Genomic DNA, 13,773 nt, shown 5'->3' with positions numbered 1-13,773 from the left:
TCGTGATAACATTTTATTTTATGCGACTATCACCATAAATCCAGTTTCAGAGTACTTGGTAACGGAAGTTACGTATTAGCATTATTATTACCCACAATGTGATGCTCCGTTTATCACCTGGGGACTTGACGTAGTGAAGGGCTGAGTTGGCCCAAAGGAGGTATCGAAGGCGAGCACATTGCACTTGAGCAATTATCCCAGATATGAAACAAAAATAAACATTAGAAAAAGCAACGAAAATGGAAATAATCGAACATGAGGAGGCCACAATACACATTGCATTGTGCATTGTCACTTCTTAAACGTCATTTTTAATACAGATGAGGAGCCTAAGATGTTACAAGAGTTGCAAGGAAAATATGGCAAAGAGAATATACAGGAAGGTACAAGAACTTTCAGCACATTACGACTATGGTGACAAGATTCCAAATGTCGGAAACTGCATGGTACACAGAACTCCAAAATGTACACTGCATTACCAACTAAGACTTGAATGATTACAATAGGTTTCTGACTATGCTGATCCTCCTTTGTAGGGTTGAGTGGCTGAATAGGATTACAAAGGGGTGATAACATGTATATAGTTTAAAAGCTGAGTTCCTAAGATTGAAGGTATAATTGCATTTGATAAGGTTTGAGTTGAGGGCTTTGCAGAGAGATCCGCTCTTGTCCAGTTGCTCAGGGGCAAAAGGGTGTCTCAGAAGTGAGTCAACCAATAAGGAATATGAGGAATGTGTAATTGTTTCAAGAGAGATGGGGAAGGTTGGGTCAATGTCCTTAGTCTTCACACATTCTTCTCTTTTGCATCCACCGTCTTTGGTTGTAACATCCATTATCTACCACCATCCTCTTATATTTCCCTGGCGTACTCTTTTTTCCTCCACCAGACGAAGATCTGGATAGCCCTGGTGACGCCAGTTCATGGACAGTACTATTTGCCCTGAAACCACTATGGCGGTTAATTATCCCCTTATGCCTCTTTTGACTGGGTTTCTGGTTCCTTAAGATTCTTACAGGGCACCTGGCACTCCTCGACCAGTCTACTCCTGCACTTGGTCTCCCCTGACTCCCCCATACCTGCACTTGCCCTTCTGGGCTCCCTCCCCCTGCACTAGCTTAGCTGGGCCTGCAAACCTTGGATCCCTTTCTAGCCCCGCCCCTCCCACTTAGCACCTGGACCTTCTCCCCCTGCACTCTCTGAATTCCCCTTGCTTTGTCCACCTGGCCTCCCCTGGCACTCGCTTAACCCACAGGCACTTCCGCTCTGACTGGCGCTCCCCCCACCCTCCATTACACTTCTTGTTACTGCACCTGCATGATCCGAATGTCAAAAGGCCTAGTAGGACTGGTGTTTGTTTTTCTTCATCCCTGCCCCCCTTGTCTTGTTGTGCCTTGAAACACCTTATGTATACGTGCCTTATAAATACTCAATAAATAATAAAAATTAAAATAAAATTATATTAGCATAGGTATAACATGGCAATATAGGGATTTTGAGGGCAGATGAACAGAGGCACTGTAGGGAGATTGGGATCCTGCTGGACAATGAGTTAGCCTTCACTTGGAATAAAGATTGTTACTGTAAACGTGAACTCTCCACATAAAAGTTCTTTACTAGTCAGGTAATTTAAAAAGCATAACCACTGCATTACATTTGTACACAAGACACAATTCAAGAAAGGAGGGGGATATTAAATACATGAACAAACTGTGGGTCAAATGTTCTGAGCTTCAAACACTCACAAAAAGTTGAGAAGGTATTCTCCTTCAGAATTAAGTATGCTTTGTTATGTTGTGACCAAGAGAGCTGTTTTTGTTGAGGGTCTTTCCTGCTGAAAGGATGGTGGGGGCATATTACAGTGGTGCCTTTATATGTGATTAATAAGGGTAAGCTGCAGTTGCAGTGGAAGCTTTAAAACTCGTAGAACATTGGGCAGACTATGGTACTAGGAGATTACTTTAATTCTAAATCTGAGCCCAGACCTGGACTGGGAGGGGGCATATAAAATGAAAGATAAAAAGCCTGAGATATGTATTCAACATTTAAGGTTTTATTTTTAGGTTGTGTGGAGGAAGAGTCACTCAGTGGTAATACATACAAGTGGTAGGTTGGTCGGATCATGATGGCACTAGATTTTCAGGACTTTCTGGTAGCAAGAGGCAACTAGCAATGTAACTACTCCTTACTGCATATGGCCCGTTTGGAGAACTAATGAGAGGGTAAGGAAATAGTGCACTTTATGGAGACAAATTATACGCGAGTCCCCGCTTTCAGTATTGTATGGGATGCTGCAAAGTATGTTTCAAGGTCTTTTCATTAACAAAAGTACCAGAAAAAAGAGAGAAAGGCCAATAGTGGAATCAAAACTGCAAAAAGAAAATATGAGCTATGGAAGAAATCCTATCAAATCCTATCCTATCCTACCAAAGAGAAGTCTTTTAATTGGCTCACACGAGGAATAACAGTCTTTATGGGGGGACATTTCTTTCTATTTTACTGTATTTAATATGTAGTGCAGTGGCAATACGTGGCCATACAGGTGTAATGATGCCTACCCCCGGGGACCCAGACCAAGTCCAGCAACCCCGGAGCAGGCATCAAGTTACCCCAAGCAAGCCCAACAACCCCTGCTAGGGGCTTTTTGGGTGCAGTCCTGGCGCCTATGGCGCCAGGCTCATATGGAGAGTCAGTCCTGGCGCCATAGGCGCCAGGCTCATAGATTAAAACTTACCTGATACAAACCATGCTGCAAACTTACCTGATGCAGACCATGCTGCAAGAGCTCCAAGCCAAAAGACGCTTGGAAGGGACTATTTTACCTAGGGACTATTTTTTACTCGGGTGGGGCTGGGGAGGAATACTTACCTAGAACTACTTTGGAGGCTATTTAAACCACGCCCGAAGAGCAGCACACGCTTTGCGTTATTCTGCATCCAGCAGCGTAACGCTCACTGTGCCTGCAAGTCTGCATCCAGTCTTCTGCCACGCCCGCCTCGAGTTTGGAGCTCCTAGAAAAAGGGAGAAAGAAGGGGAAAAGGTTAGAACAAGAGCAATACCTTTGATCCTTACCTGAATTCCCGATCCATCGCGCCTTCGAGTTGGAAGAAAGAAGTTATTTTATGCGCGTCGCCTCACCTGCTGCTGCGCCGCGCTGAACTCACCGGCCTTCGCAGCATCTTCACATTTCACCGCATCCTCCTGCATGTTCCCGCCGCACTCCGGCACCTAAGGAGAAGACAAGCACAGCAAGGTGAGCCAAGGAAATACACAGAGAAATACCCCCCCATAGACTTACCTGACTTTACCACCGGGGGTACTATTCCTCTTCACGGGTCGGCGCAGCTTCCACTGCATCCTAGCCGAACCCCGGCCCCTAAGGGGAAACAAAAGGACAGCAAGGTGAAACAAAGGGACTCACAAGGGGAACCCTCCTCACCACAAAAGACTTACCTGATTTTACCGCCGACTTCATACTTTCTCTCAGTGCCTGAATAAGGGAGAAAGCAACAGGTTACATATGGACATTATTTTATCGAACTGTGTTGGATAATACAAATCCTTACCAGAATATTGCCGGTTGCCACGAGGAACTCTTCAGTAGGGTCAAGCTGCAACCTGCAAGGAATCGGACAAGAGTGAAAGTCAGGCATTTGAACTCTTACAAACTACATACTTACGGCGTCTTGCCGGGAATATCGGAGTCAATATTGTCCTGGAACTCACCAGTTCCTTCGAGCCAGTGAAGCAACTGGTTATCTACGCGCCCCTGTGCTCAATGCAGGATGGAGAGCTCATCTTTTCAAATCATCAGGTGAGACTATAAGAGGGGACATCCAAGGTGATCAGTGGGGAGAACAACGGGGTGGGGGGATTTACGCTCAACTCCACGGGTGGTTAATTCCCTTTCTCCACTTGCAGAAGAATATTCCTACGGGCCAAGCAAATGAAGCTAGGTGGGCCAGTCCAGTCCGTCATCTCGGCCCTACATGTCACATTGGTGGAGACCGCAGCAGTGCAGTCCAGATCGACGCCTCTGTGGGAGTCAGGTGAGCGTAACACCAGGGCACTGTGTATATAACTTAATTTGGTGTTTTGGCAATATTTCATCTTGGGGCACTATACATCTGCCGATCAAGGCTTCTGTGTGTTTATTTAATTGCTGTTTGGCCCAAAATAATTGTACATATCTGTTCTTGTGCCATGGGAACAATATCTTTTTTGATGCTCTGTCAAGCAATATCTTGTACGCCCTTCCACTGTAACCTTGGCTGCCTCATATTTTCAGGCGAGAAAAGGCCTTTCCATAAAGTTGAACAAATCTAAGAACTGTGGTGCGGCGGCTCTAAAATAACACATTGGGCCATTTCACATAGGACCTTTGCTGCAAAATGGCAAAAACCTGTGCTCAGTGATACATTTATGATTCATCAGGAATACTGCTTCTTCATGTATGTATCTTTAGTAATCTTCTCAGTGTATTCAGCACACTGCATTTCTCAGTGATCTTCTCAGTGTATGCTGCAACCTAACTCCCTCAATGTGGTGCAACTATCTATAGTTTTGCAAACTACGTCTATTCTACTTGTGTTTATGTTCTAAGAGCAACATAATAAGACACGTTTCACTATTCTACTTGTTTTAGTGTGTTGCTTGTATTCAGGCCTATTGAAAGCAATTCAGGAAAGAAGGCCTAAATAATTCAAGTGAGCTACCTTATCTTCTATTTACGTTTGCTTTTTTGGGGGCTGGCAGGCAGTGCATGACATGATTTTTGCCCCATTTGCACCATCACATTCCCCCCTCTGGTTAGTTTACTAACCAATAAACGTTCAGCTATCATTCTATCATAGGCATCTTTTGGGATCCATGACGACACACTCCCTTCAAGCTTCCTCTGTGTACTGCATACTCTTCTGGAGAGCATGTCATAAAACAGCACCCTCCATCTGCATCACAATCTGGCCAGAGTTGGGTATAATTTTCAGGGGCTGGGGGAGGAGTAAACCGAGTGCCAAGGGGGCCAATGGGTCTATTTATTGCAATCATACGTATTTCTTTCTCCCCATCCCATGGGTCTGTTTGTGTATTTATGTAGTTATTTATTTGTTTATTTATAACATTTATAGCAGCACACCAAACCCTTCGGCACTAGTTACATAGTTATAGCAGTGAGCAGGCAGTACATATAGGACACATAGTAACAGGTACATTCATCTACAGGTGTAAATGCATAGAGTGCAGAAAATGCATTATTCAAATGGGTTACTGTCCACCGTGTTGTGTAGTGTTAGGGGCAAGCATCTCCTGTGCGAACAGAAATGTTTTGTGGTTCTTACGGAATGCCCAATATGATGTTTCTGAGATAGAGGGGAAGGGCGTTCCAGTTCCCAGAAGCAATGACCAGAAATCTCACACCCCCAGATCTTTTACGCCCGAGTCTTGGGGTGACTAGCTTGTCCATGTGAATTGACCGAGTGGGTCTGGTTGAATTGAACTTTTGGAATTTCTGCGAGAGGCACATAGGGGCGGTGTTGGCTAGGAATTTGTGCGTGATAGCCAGGGTCTTGAAGATAATCTGTTGTCTGATAGGAAGACAATGTGCTTCTCTTCTAGCCAAGGAGATATGCTCACATCTTGTGATATTCAAAGCAGCCCTAAGAGCATTATTTTGGATGACCTGGAGTTTGTTAAGATTCTTAATGAAGGTACCCGCAAAAAGGGCGTAACAGTAGTCTAGCCTAAACCCTATTAAGGCATGGGCGATGGTCAGGCAAGCATCAACTGAAAGGAAAGATCTGCAGGCATTAATCAGTTTTGTGGTGTAGGCAGAGGCCGATGTAATGGTGTTGGCCTGTCTGTTTAAAGACAATGTGAAGTCAAGATAGACACCTAAGATTTTGACAGCGCTTGAGACTGGTATTGTGATGCCATAAATGGTAAAGGACTTGTATTTGGGGTCAAGTTTGTTGAGCGTAGTTTGTGAACCATTCAAAAGTAATTATTTCTTTTGTGAGAAACCTGAAGGTGCCTCCCTAGCTAGTCCCCAGGGATCTGCCATCCAGGTGGCCAGGACACGGCCATCGCTTTGGATCCAGCTCCTAATGGTGGACCAGTGAGGGAGGATCACCTAGATGGGGGATCCTTGAGGAGTAGGAGTGGGACATCGACGGGTGAGATGCAGTATCCCCCTTCTTTCAACACCTTTTCCCCATCCTACCAAGTAGGATATTCTAGAATGCTGCCCACCTGCCCCCTTTTCCGACACAAACACTTTCGCACAATACGAAAGACAATGGACTAACAACAGAGCCATTTACCTGACATGTACCAAAACAAGGGTAAGCCAAAGTCAGGCAATTGACTAAAACCACACACACTTGATGGCCCTTTCCCTTCCCCAGAGGGATAGAAGGTGAAGCAAAAGAGCACAAGATGAGTAAGGCAGACCGCACAAAGTGAGGGCTAACTCAGCACAGCAGTTCAAGAGGAGTAGAAAGATGGTGCATATTGAGAGGACGATAAGGAGAGAAGGGACCTTGCCCTTTCCAACCAAGGCCTGTGAAACCTCTGCAGAAGGAAGCATAGGATTGCAAACAATAGACAGTGTGTGTTGCAGCAGATGTCTATGGTACACAAGACCCTCCGCTGCTGATAACCAAGCCAGGGAGAGACACGGGTCTCTGTGGTACCAACCTTGACTCGAAGGAGAAGAAAGCTAAGCAGTTCATCAGAGCCGGTGGGTCGAGGGAAGAGTCGCTAAGAAACCAAACTGTGTTGAACGAAAAAAGTAGCCATCGGCTAATTCGAACTTTCAAAGGTTTAAAGAGGGGGGAAAACCAGCAACAGAGGAGTCCAGCACCACATGGGTGCTCACTTTGGAAATGCTGGCAATTACGTGATTGTTGGAACTACGATAACCAGGAAGCCTTGGAAGAAGGAGAAAAGGGGGTCAAAGTGGTCATACAGGGGTCTTGCAAAATCCTATGTACAGGCGAAGGTCTTTGACTGACAGAAGATTGTGAAGCGAAGGGAAATGAATCCCGATTGGTTAAATGAGCGCATGAACAGTGTGTTTGTAAAAGTTGGCAAGAGTGAACCCGGCAAAGGGAAGCCGACAAAAGGGGCGAAGCCTGAAGAACTGTTTAAAATACATTAAGATTCCTGAATACAAGAAATATTGGAAGACCAGGGGAAGTGAATTGTCCCCTTTTCCTTTGGGCTCCGAGCCGGGTGGTAAGTCATCACCCAAAGTTCATTGAGAAAGGAACTGTTTGGTTGTTTTGTTGACTACGACTGGTGAGGAGTCTGCGCCTGGAAGAGGTGGACCCAGAGGTGAAGCCATCACCCAAAGTATATGTGGAACAGAGCTTTGTGTTTGTTTGTTGAAAAACATCAGACTCTCCAAGGCAAGAGACTTTTTGTTAAAAGAGACTTAACCCTCGAAGAACCTGATAGCTGGTATGGAATTGTTGGCTTGTGCTGGGAAAGCTCGAGCGTGTGATGTGCTCCAAAGTCCCACCTTGTCCCGTGCTGAAAACATGGGGAAGGGAGAGCTCAAGTACCGCATCCTGACTTATTATTTGTGAACACTTCTTTCTTCCTTGAGAACATTATCCCACGCTTCTTTTTTGTAATTAGAGTAAGGATTGGCAATATGTTTTTCCTAATATAGGCCCTTTTAATTTGACATGACGCCACAAGGACTGCCTTACTTTTCATTTTATGACCAAAGCTTGCTCCCATCTTAGATTTAGGTTTAGCGTAGGCGTTTTTCCACCCTGCATTTACAGTTTAATAAACACCCTTGAACTGTGATCAATTGTGTCTGTCTTTACTGTTACCACCATGAGTTCCTTACACTTTTCACGGTTGAGACATCATGAGTTAGCGGCCATCCAAGTTTAGATAGTTAGCTAGATGGAGTTCAGTGTGTTAGGGTCAAGCATGTAGTTGCCCGTGAGGGGCAAGAGTATCTGCGTATCATCTGCGTTTTTCGTGTAGGAGATGCCCAAGTCATCTAGTGTATCGAATAGGGGCTTGGTGATTATAGAGTGTGGGAGAGATACATGAACCTTGTGGGACACCACAGGAGGTGAGCACAGGAGGGGCTGCTGCTGTATATGAGAAGTCTCTGGAACATCTATTGGATAAAAAGGATACAATCCAAGAGGAGTTGTGGTTTGAGAAGTGGTCTGCTGTGGTCAGATGTCGGCATAGTGTTTGATGGTCTATGAGGTCAAAGGCTGCTGACACGCCGAGCAGGAGTAACAGTGATGCCTTGCCAGCATCGTTGACTTCATCCATTTGAATTTTTAGGTCTAAGAGGGCCATTTCAGTGCCATGGCCCGGTGTAAAGCCAATCTGTCTTAGGCCAAGGAGGTTGTTATTCTTGACGAATGCTGCCCTGTCAAGTCAAGTATTCTTTAGCAAGAATGGGACAGTAGTGATAGGGTGATAGTTTGTGGTTATGTCAGGGTCAAGTGAGGTTTTTCTTTAGCAATGGGAGGACCCAGGCATCCTTTAGATTAGCTGGGACAGTGTTCGAGGTGAAGAAGGCGTTTATCAGTAATCTAATGAAGGGAGATAGTGCTTCTGCACAGTCTTTAATCACAGAAGCTGGGCAGATATCTCCTTGACATCTTGACGGTTTTAGGCTGTTGATGATTTGTAAGGTCTCAGTTACTTTCAGAGGTTTGAGGTTAAAGGCTAGGTGGGCTAGCAGGGCAGAGGCTACCTTCTCTGTGAGAGCAATGGTCAAGGTTTTTAATTTTCATGCAATTTCATTCTGGAGTAAAGTCAGTTTGTCCAGCAGAACATTTTGGACATTGATGCACCATGTACTGTCTTTAGGGCAGCTCAGGGCGGGGGTAGGGGTGTTTCTAATTCCTGTAGAATAGTGAATAGCTCACGTGAACTGGAGCTAGCCTTAGTGATTTGGTCAGTATGAGTGGATTTTTTGGCTAGGAGGTGTGCCTTCTTGTAAGATTTGGCCAGGGTATTGAAGGTTGTTTTGTTCGCTGCAGAAGGGGCGTTTAACCAGGTTGGTTTTGCCTCTTATTTTTTAGGCGTAGGGCTTTGAGGTCAGGTGGGAACCAGGAATTGCAGTGTGATATGAGTTTTACTTTGTGCAAGGTGAGCGGGGCTATTGTGTTGATTGTTGAGGCAATCGAGGTATTAAACAAAGTCACTAGGGTGGTTGGGTCTGTCGTCATAGATGGAGGAGAGGTAATGACATCTAGGAGTGGTAGGATGCTGGAAATAGTTATGTTTTTGGAGTTCCACATTAGTGTATGGGGTTTCTTGGATGCACCACTGGATCTTGGGCTGGACATAGGAATAATGAAGGCTATGGTGTTATGGTCTTCCCATAGGCATGGTGCATTGGAGATGAAAGAGATGTTACAATTTGATTCAGCTAGCCAGTCAAGGGTACAACCCTTACAGTGTATTGGGTTCAAAATACTTTGGGTGAAGCCTGATGCAGTCAGGGCATTCACTAGCGAGAGGGAATGGGCATCGCTATCATCATTTAGACCTACGTTTAGGTCCCCTATGAGCAGGGTTTTGGTATTTGTGGCAATGATGTGGAGGACCTCCTCTTTAGAGGATAGCAGGGATCCTGGGGCTGTGTAGATAAGGTGGATCATCAGTGAACTGGTGTGGGAGTGGGTCAGCGTAGTTGACAGAAGTTCTCCTGAGGTCATGGGTGTTACGTTGATTTCTCTGATGGCTAGCTTATTTCTTGCTATGATAGCCACTCTGCCACCTCTGGAGCTTTGCCTGTACCTCCTAAAGATTGTGCAGTTAGGTGGTGTGGCTGGGGAGGCAGCTGGGTTTGACGCCGGATACAACCAGTTTTGAGTGGTAGCTAGTAAATCCAGTTCAGACGCATTAATGAGGTCTTGGATCTCTACAGCATGTGCCGGCAAGGATCTGGCATTGATCAGTGCTCCGATTAGGGTGCTGGTTGTTGAAGTTGTTAGCGTGGTGCTGGGCATTTTGGACAAGTGTTTTGCACAGTGCCAGGGGAGGGTGGTCTGCTAGCTGCTGTTTCAATATTGTGGGATGGGGTAGAGTAACATGCTTCAGAGGCTGATTGTAACTGGTATGAGCTGGGATTTATAGATAGCCTGATGATTGCTGGCGGGAGGGCTTTACCATTAGTTTCCATAAGGGGGAGGAGGGTGTTCTTCTGGATGTTTTTGGATGCTGCGGGAGGTGCTCCTTGGCTGTGTGGGTAGCAGTGATATGTGTGCCTGACCTGAGGCACTCGTTCCTGCTCACCAATCGTGGTGCTGTGGATGAGTGAGAAGGTGCCACATGAGTTGGAGGGCTGGGGACCGTGGTGGGAAGTGAATAGAATGCGTGAAATCGGGCACAGTGCTGCAGGTGGGTCTAAGGGGTGCTATACGCAGTGGGAATACAGGTGCAAGTAGGAATGGGATGATAGAGAGCGTGATGAGAAGCTTCGCTGACATTGACAGTGAAATATTATTCACGGTGGTTCCATTAGGCGGTGACAATACCAGTCTTCAACAGCAACTGGACCACTCTCCTTCTCCAAGATAGTGTGAAATGTATGTAGGGCAGCAATAGCATCTGTTGAGCTGTCATTTTGTGTATCATTTGCTGTACGATTCTACAGCAGCTTGTGTCAATCTTTGCATAGATGCCTCCTTCCATAGTGGGTAGGAGGTCCAGAACATACCTATTCTGGACAGTGGTTAATCTGACAGCCCTAAGGTCCTCTTTGATCGAGTTCAGTCCTTTTTTGGTAGTGTTTGCAAGCTGTAGCAGCTCCCAGGCGGATGATCTCCATGCACTTTGCGTTTGTGGCTGCTTGAATTCCAGGTGCTAAAAGTGATGTGAAGAAGACGGGCGGCATGCTAACATTTTTGTACTTAGTAGGGACCACTGCCAAACTGTCAGAAGAGGATTGTGAAAAATAATTTTGTCTCGTGTTCCTTTTCAATGTCGAAGACCTAATATCTTTCTTGAGATAGTTAACATCAGTTAGGGCGGGGTGCTTGGCAATTGAGACAACATGGTTTCATGACACCACCAATATTGGTGAATGAAGAGTTGTTAATGTGCAAGAGCCACTCTGATTTGGTGGGAGCTGTGTGTAGGCCTGGGTGCCGCAGGACCCGTAATGCTCCATGAGAGCTGCTGTCCCCAGTTTAAAGGCTGGCATGTCCATTATTCTTTTAAACACAGTGTTCGTTCCCACTTTGATAGTTAGATCATATCTGAACCATAAGGAAAGGTGTATAAGGCGTTTGATGGGAAACAATTCTTTTTTCACATTTATCCTAGATAAACATTTTCCATTTTACCTCCATTCAACAAGACATATCGTTCAATGTGCAACCGTTTCTTTTGCTAATCCAATGATTGCCTGTACTCTACATCCCATAATCCCTTTTTCCCATTTCCCTCTATGAAAGACATCTCCAATTATGTGCCGCTGCTGTCTCTGTATGCAACAAGGCATTACCTTCCCTTGTGCATCAGTGCATTTCTTTAAACTTATAGTTATACATGTTATTTCCCTCTTGCGTGGTCCCTCCAATGTATAAAGCATTACAACTTTTTTTTTAATCTGAGTCTATCTGCCATTTTCTTCATTTGTATAAAGTCGTCAACAAATACTACATTTTGTTCCCATTTTACATGCACCCTATGTCCCTGGAATAACCCTCTTGTCTTGCATAGGGCAAGATGAACTAAGCAGTGTGCTGTTTCTGATTGTACTTCCTGCAGTATAAACAGTCAGGGAGCGTCTGTGACATGGGGAATGAGAGAACAGACATATCAAGTCTCATTTCATCTCTCTCTTCCTACTACCTGCATATGGTCATGCCACACATTTCCAATATCAGCAGAGAAGCCATAATTGGTACCTCCAGTTTTGTTGTCAAATATGTTTAAATGACTAACCCATTGTTGTACCAACATTTATATTCCATCCAGAAAAAGAAAGAGAAAAACAAAAATTAATAAGAACAAATACTATACAAGGCACAGTTTGCATTAATCCTTTGCATCTCCTGTGTTGTGAAATAATACTTTCTGAGTCCCTGTTAAGGAACGGATGCATAGAGTTTGAAATAGTGATATTATATCTTATGACATTTTCCTTTCACTGCCCTCCTTATATTCGGAAAGGGGAGCATTGCATTTGTCTCTCTTGACGTTAGACATAGGGATCCATCTTTTACATCCTTGGAGTTTCACTGCAGTCGCTGTGGCGTACTCCTCCTCCAAGAGTCATTTCATTTCCTCACAAAACAGTCACAGCATTTTCAGCATTTGAATGTTCACACGCAGGTCTAAGTGGAGCATGCATTCTTCTGTCAGTTAGTACTTCTTGCGATTTAAGATGTGTGTTAGAGCATGTTTGAATCCACAGTGCAAAGAGGGCAATTGCCAAGCAGTGCAGCCAGTTATTGTTCAGGGTAACGCAGAGTTTCCAACAGCGCTCTTTGAGCAGACCATTGAGGCACTCCACAGGTCTATTGGCTTGTGGGTGGTGCACCCAGGAGGATAGCTCTGGGGTAACGTGCTTGTCTTGGAAGCAAGACAACGCAGAGCAACATAGGTTCGAACCCCGGGTCCGCAATTAGAAACCACTGAGTATTAAGTGTGTTATAACTAACCAATTACAATTACAATTACACCGAACACAACCTGTGTGTTATGCCCAATAGAGATGTTATCTCCTTAAAGAAATCATTGAAAAAATGCTGGCCATTATCTGATCGTATGAGGAATGTTGCTGCTGATTTTGCATCACAATGGGTACATGGAACCACTTCAAGCCATCAGGAGAAGGGGCAGACCACAACAGTCATATAGCTATATGTCTTACACCTATTTCCCATATTGACATAGTCGATATGCAAATGGCGAGGGGTCCCGATGGGTGAGGCAATGTTGCCTTCACTGTTTTTAGTGTGTGTCCAGCAGTATAATGTAGACACACTACACTGTTTGTTATACATTCTGAGACCCTTTCTTTTAAATTAGTATCAAACCATTCCTCTCTCAAATCTGCTGCTACATATTCCTTTAATGTGTGTGCAGGATAATGCAGCTGCTCGAGGGCAACGGTCAGTAGCTCTAGTGGTATGACGGGTTTCCCTGTAACAGTTTGTCTCCATACTAGATAAGTGTGGGACAAAACGCACCCTCTCCTTGTCCACAGTTCCTGTTTATGTTGGGGGCATGCATCCCTGCAACTATATTATTTGTATTAGGGTTAGGGCTTTGTATGCTTCTTTTATCTGTCTTTGCTGTTGTGTTACATTTGAGGGCAACACTACCATCTCCAATATCTCGGGCATGTATGATGCTTCTTTTGCTGTGGAATCTGCAACACTATTACTGCGTGTTATCATGTCTTTTCCATTAGTGTGGCCAGCACTTTTTGCCACCACTACTGCAGCAGGGCCCGACAATGCTTAAATTAATCTGGATACTAATTGGGCATGTTGCACTGTCGTACCATTGGATTTTCTAAAACCTCCTCTTTTCCATCTAGACAATCCCAAATGTTCTGTGGAGGTGACGTACGCAAGAGTCTGAATAAATAGTTTTGGGGGTATCTGGATACATTTATAGTGCCGAAATCAGAGCCACTTATTCTGCCGCTTGTCCAGAATAATGTGCGGGTGATCTTTTCTGAGCCACCATTTCAAACTCCCTATCTTCCTATTTTAACACTGCTGCTCCTGTGTGCCTTAAACCAGTATTCTGATTTATCATCGATG

Source organism: Ambystoma mexicanum, chromosome 3q (assembly GCF_040938575.1).
Source record: "Ambystoma mexicanum isolate Mex_15411 chromosome 3q, UKY_AmexF1_1, whole genome shotgun sequence".
In the NCBI taxonomy this organism is placed as follows: Eukaryota; Metazoa; Chordata; class Amphibia; order Caudata; family Ambystomatidae; genus Ambystoma; species Ambystoma mexicanum.
The sequence above is the reverse complement of the archived record's forward strand: the minus strand, read 5'-3'. Positions refer to the sequence as shown.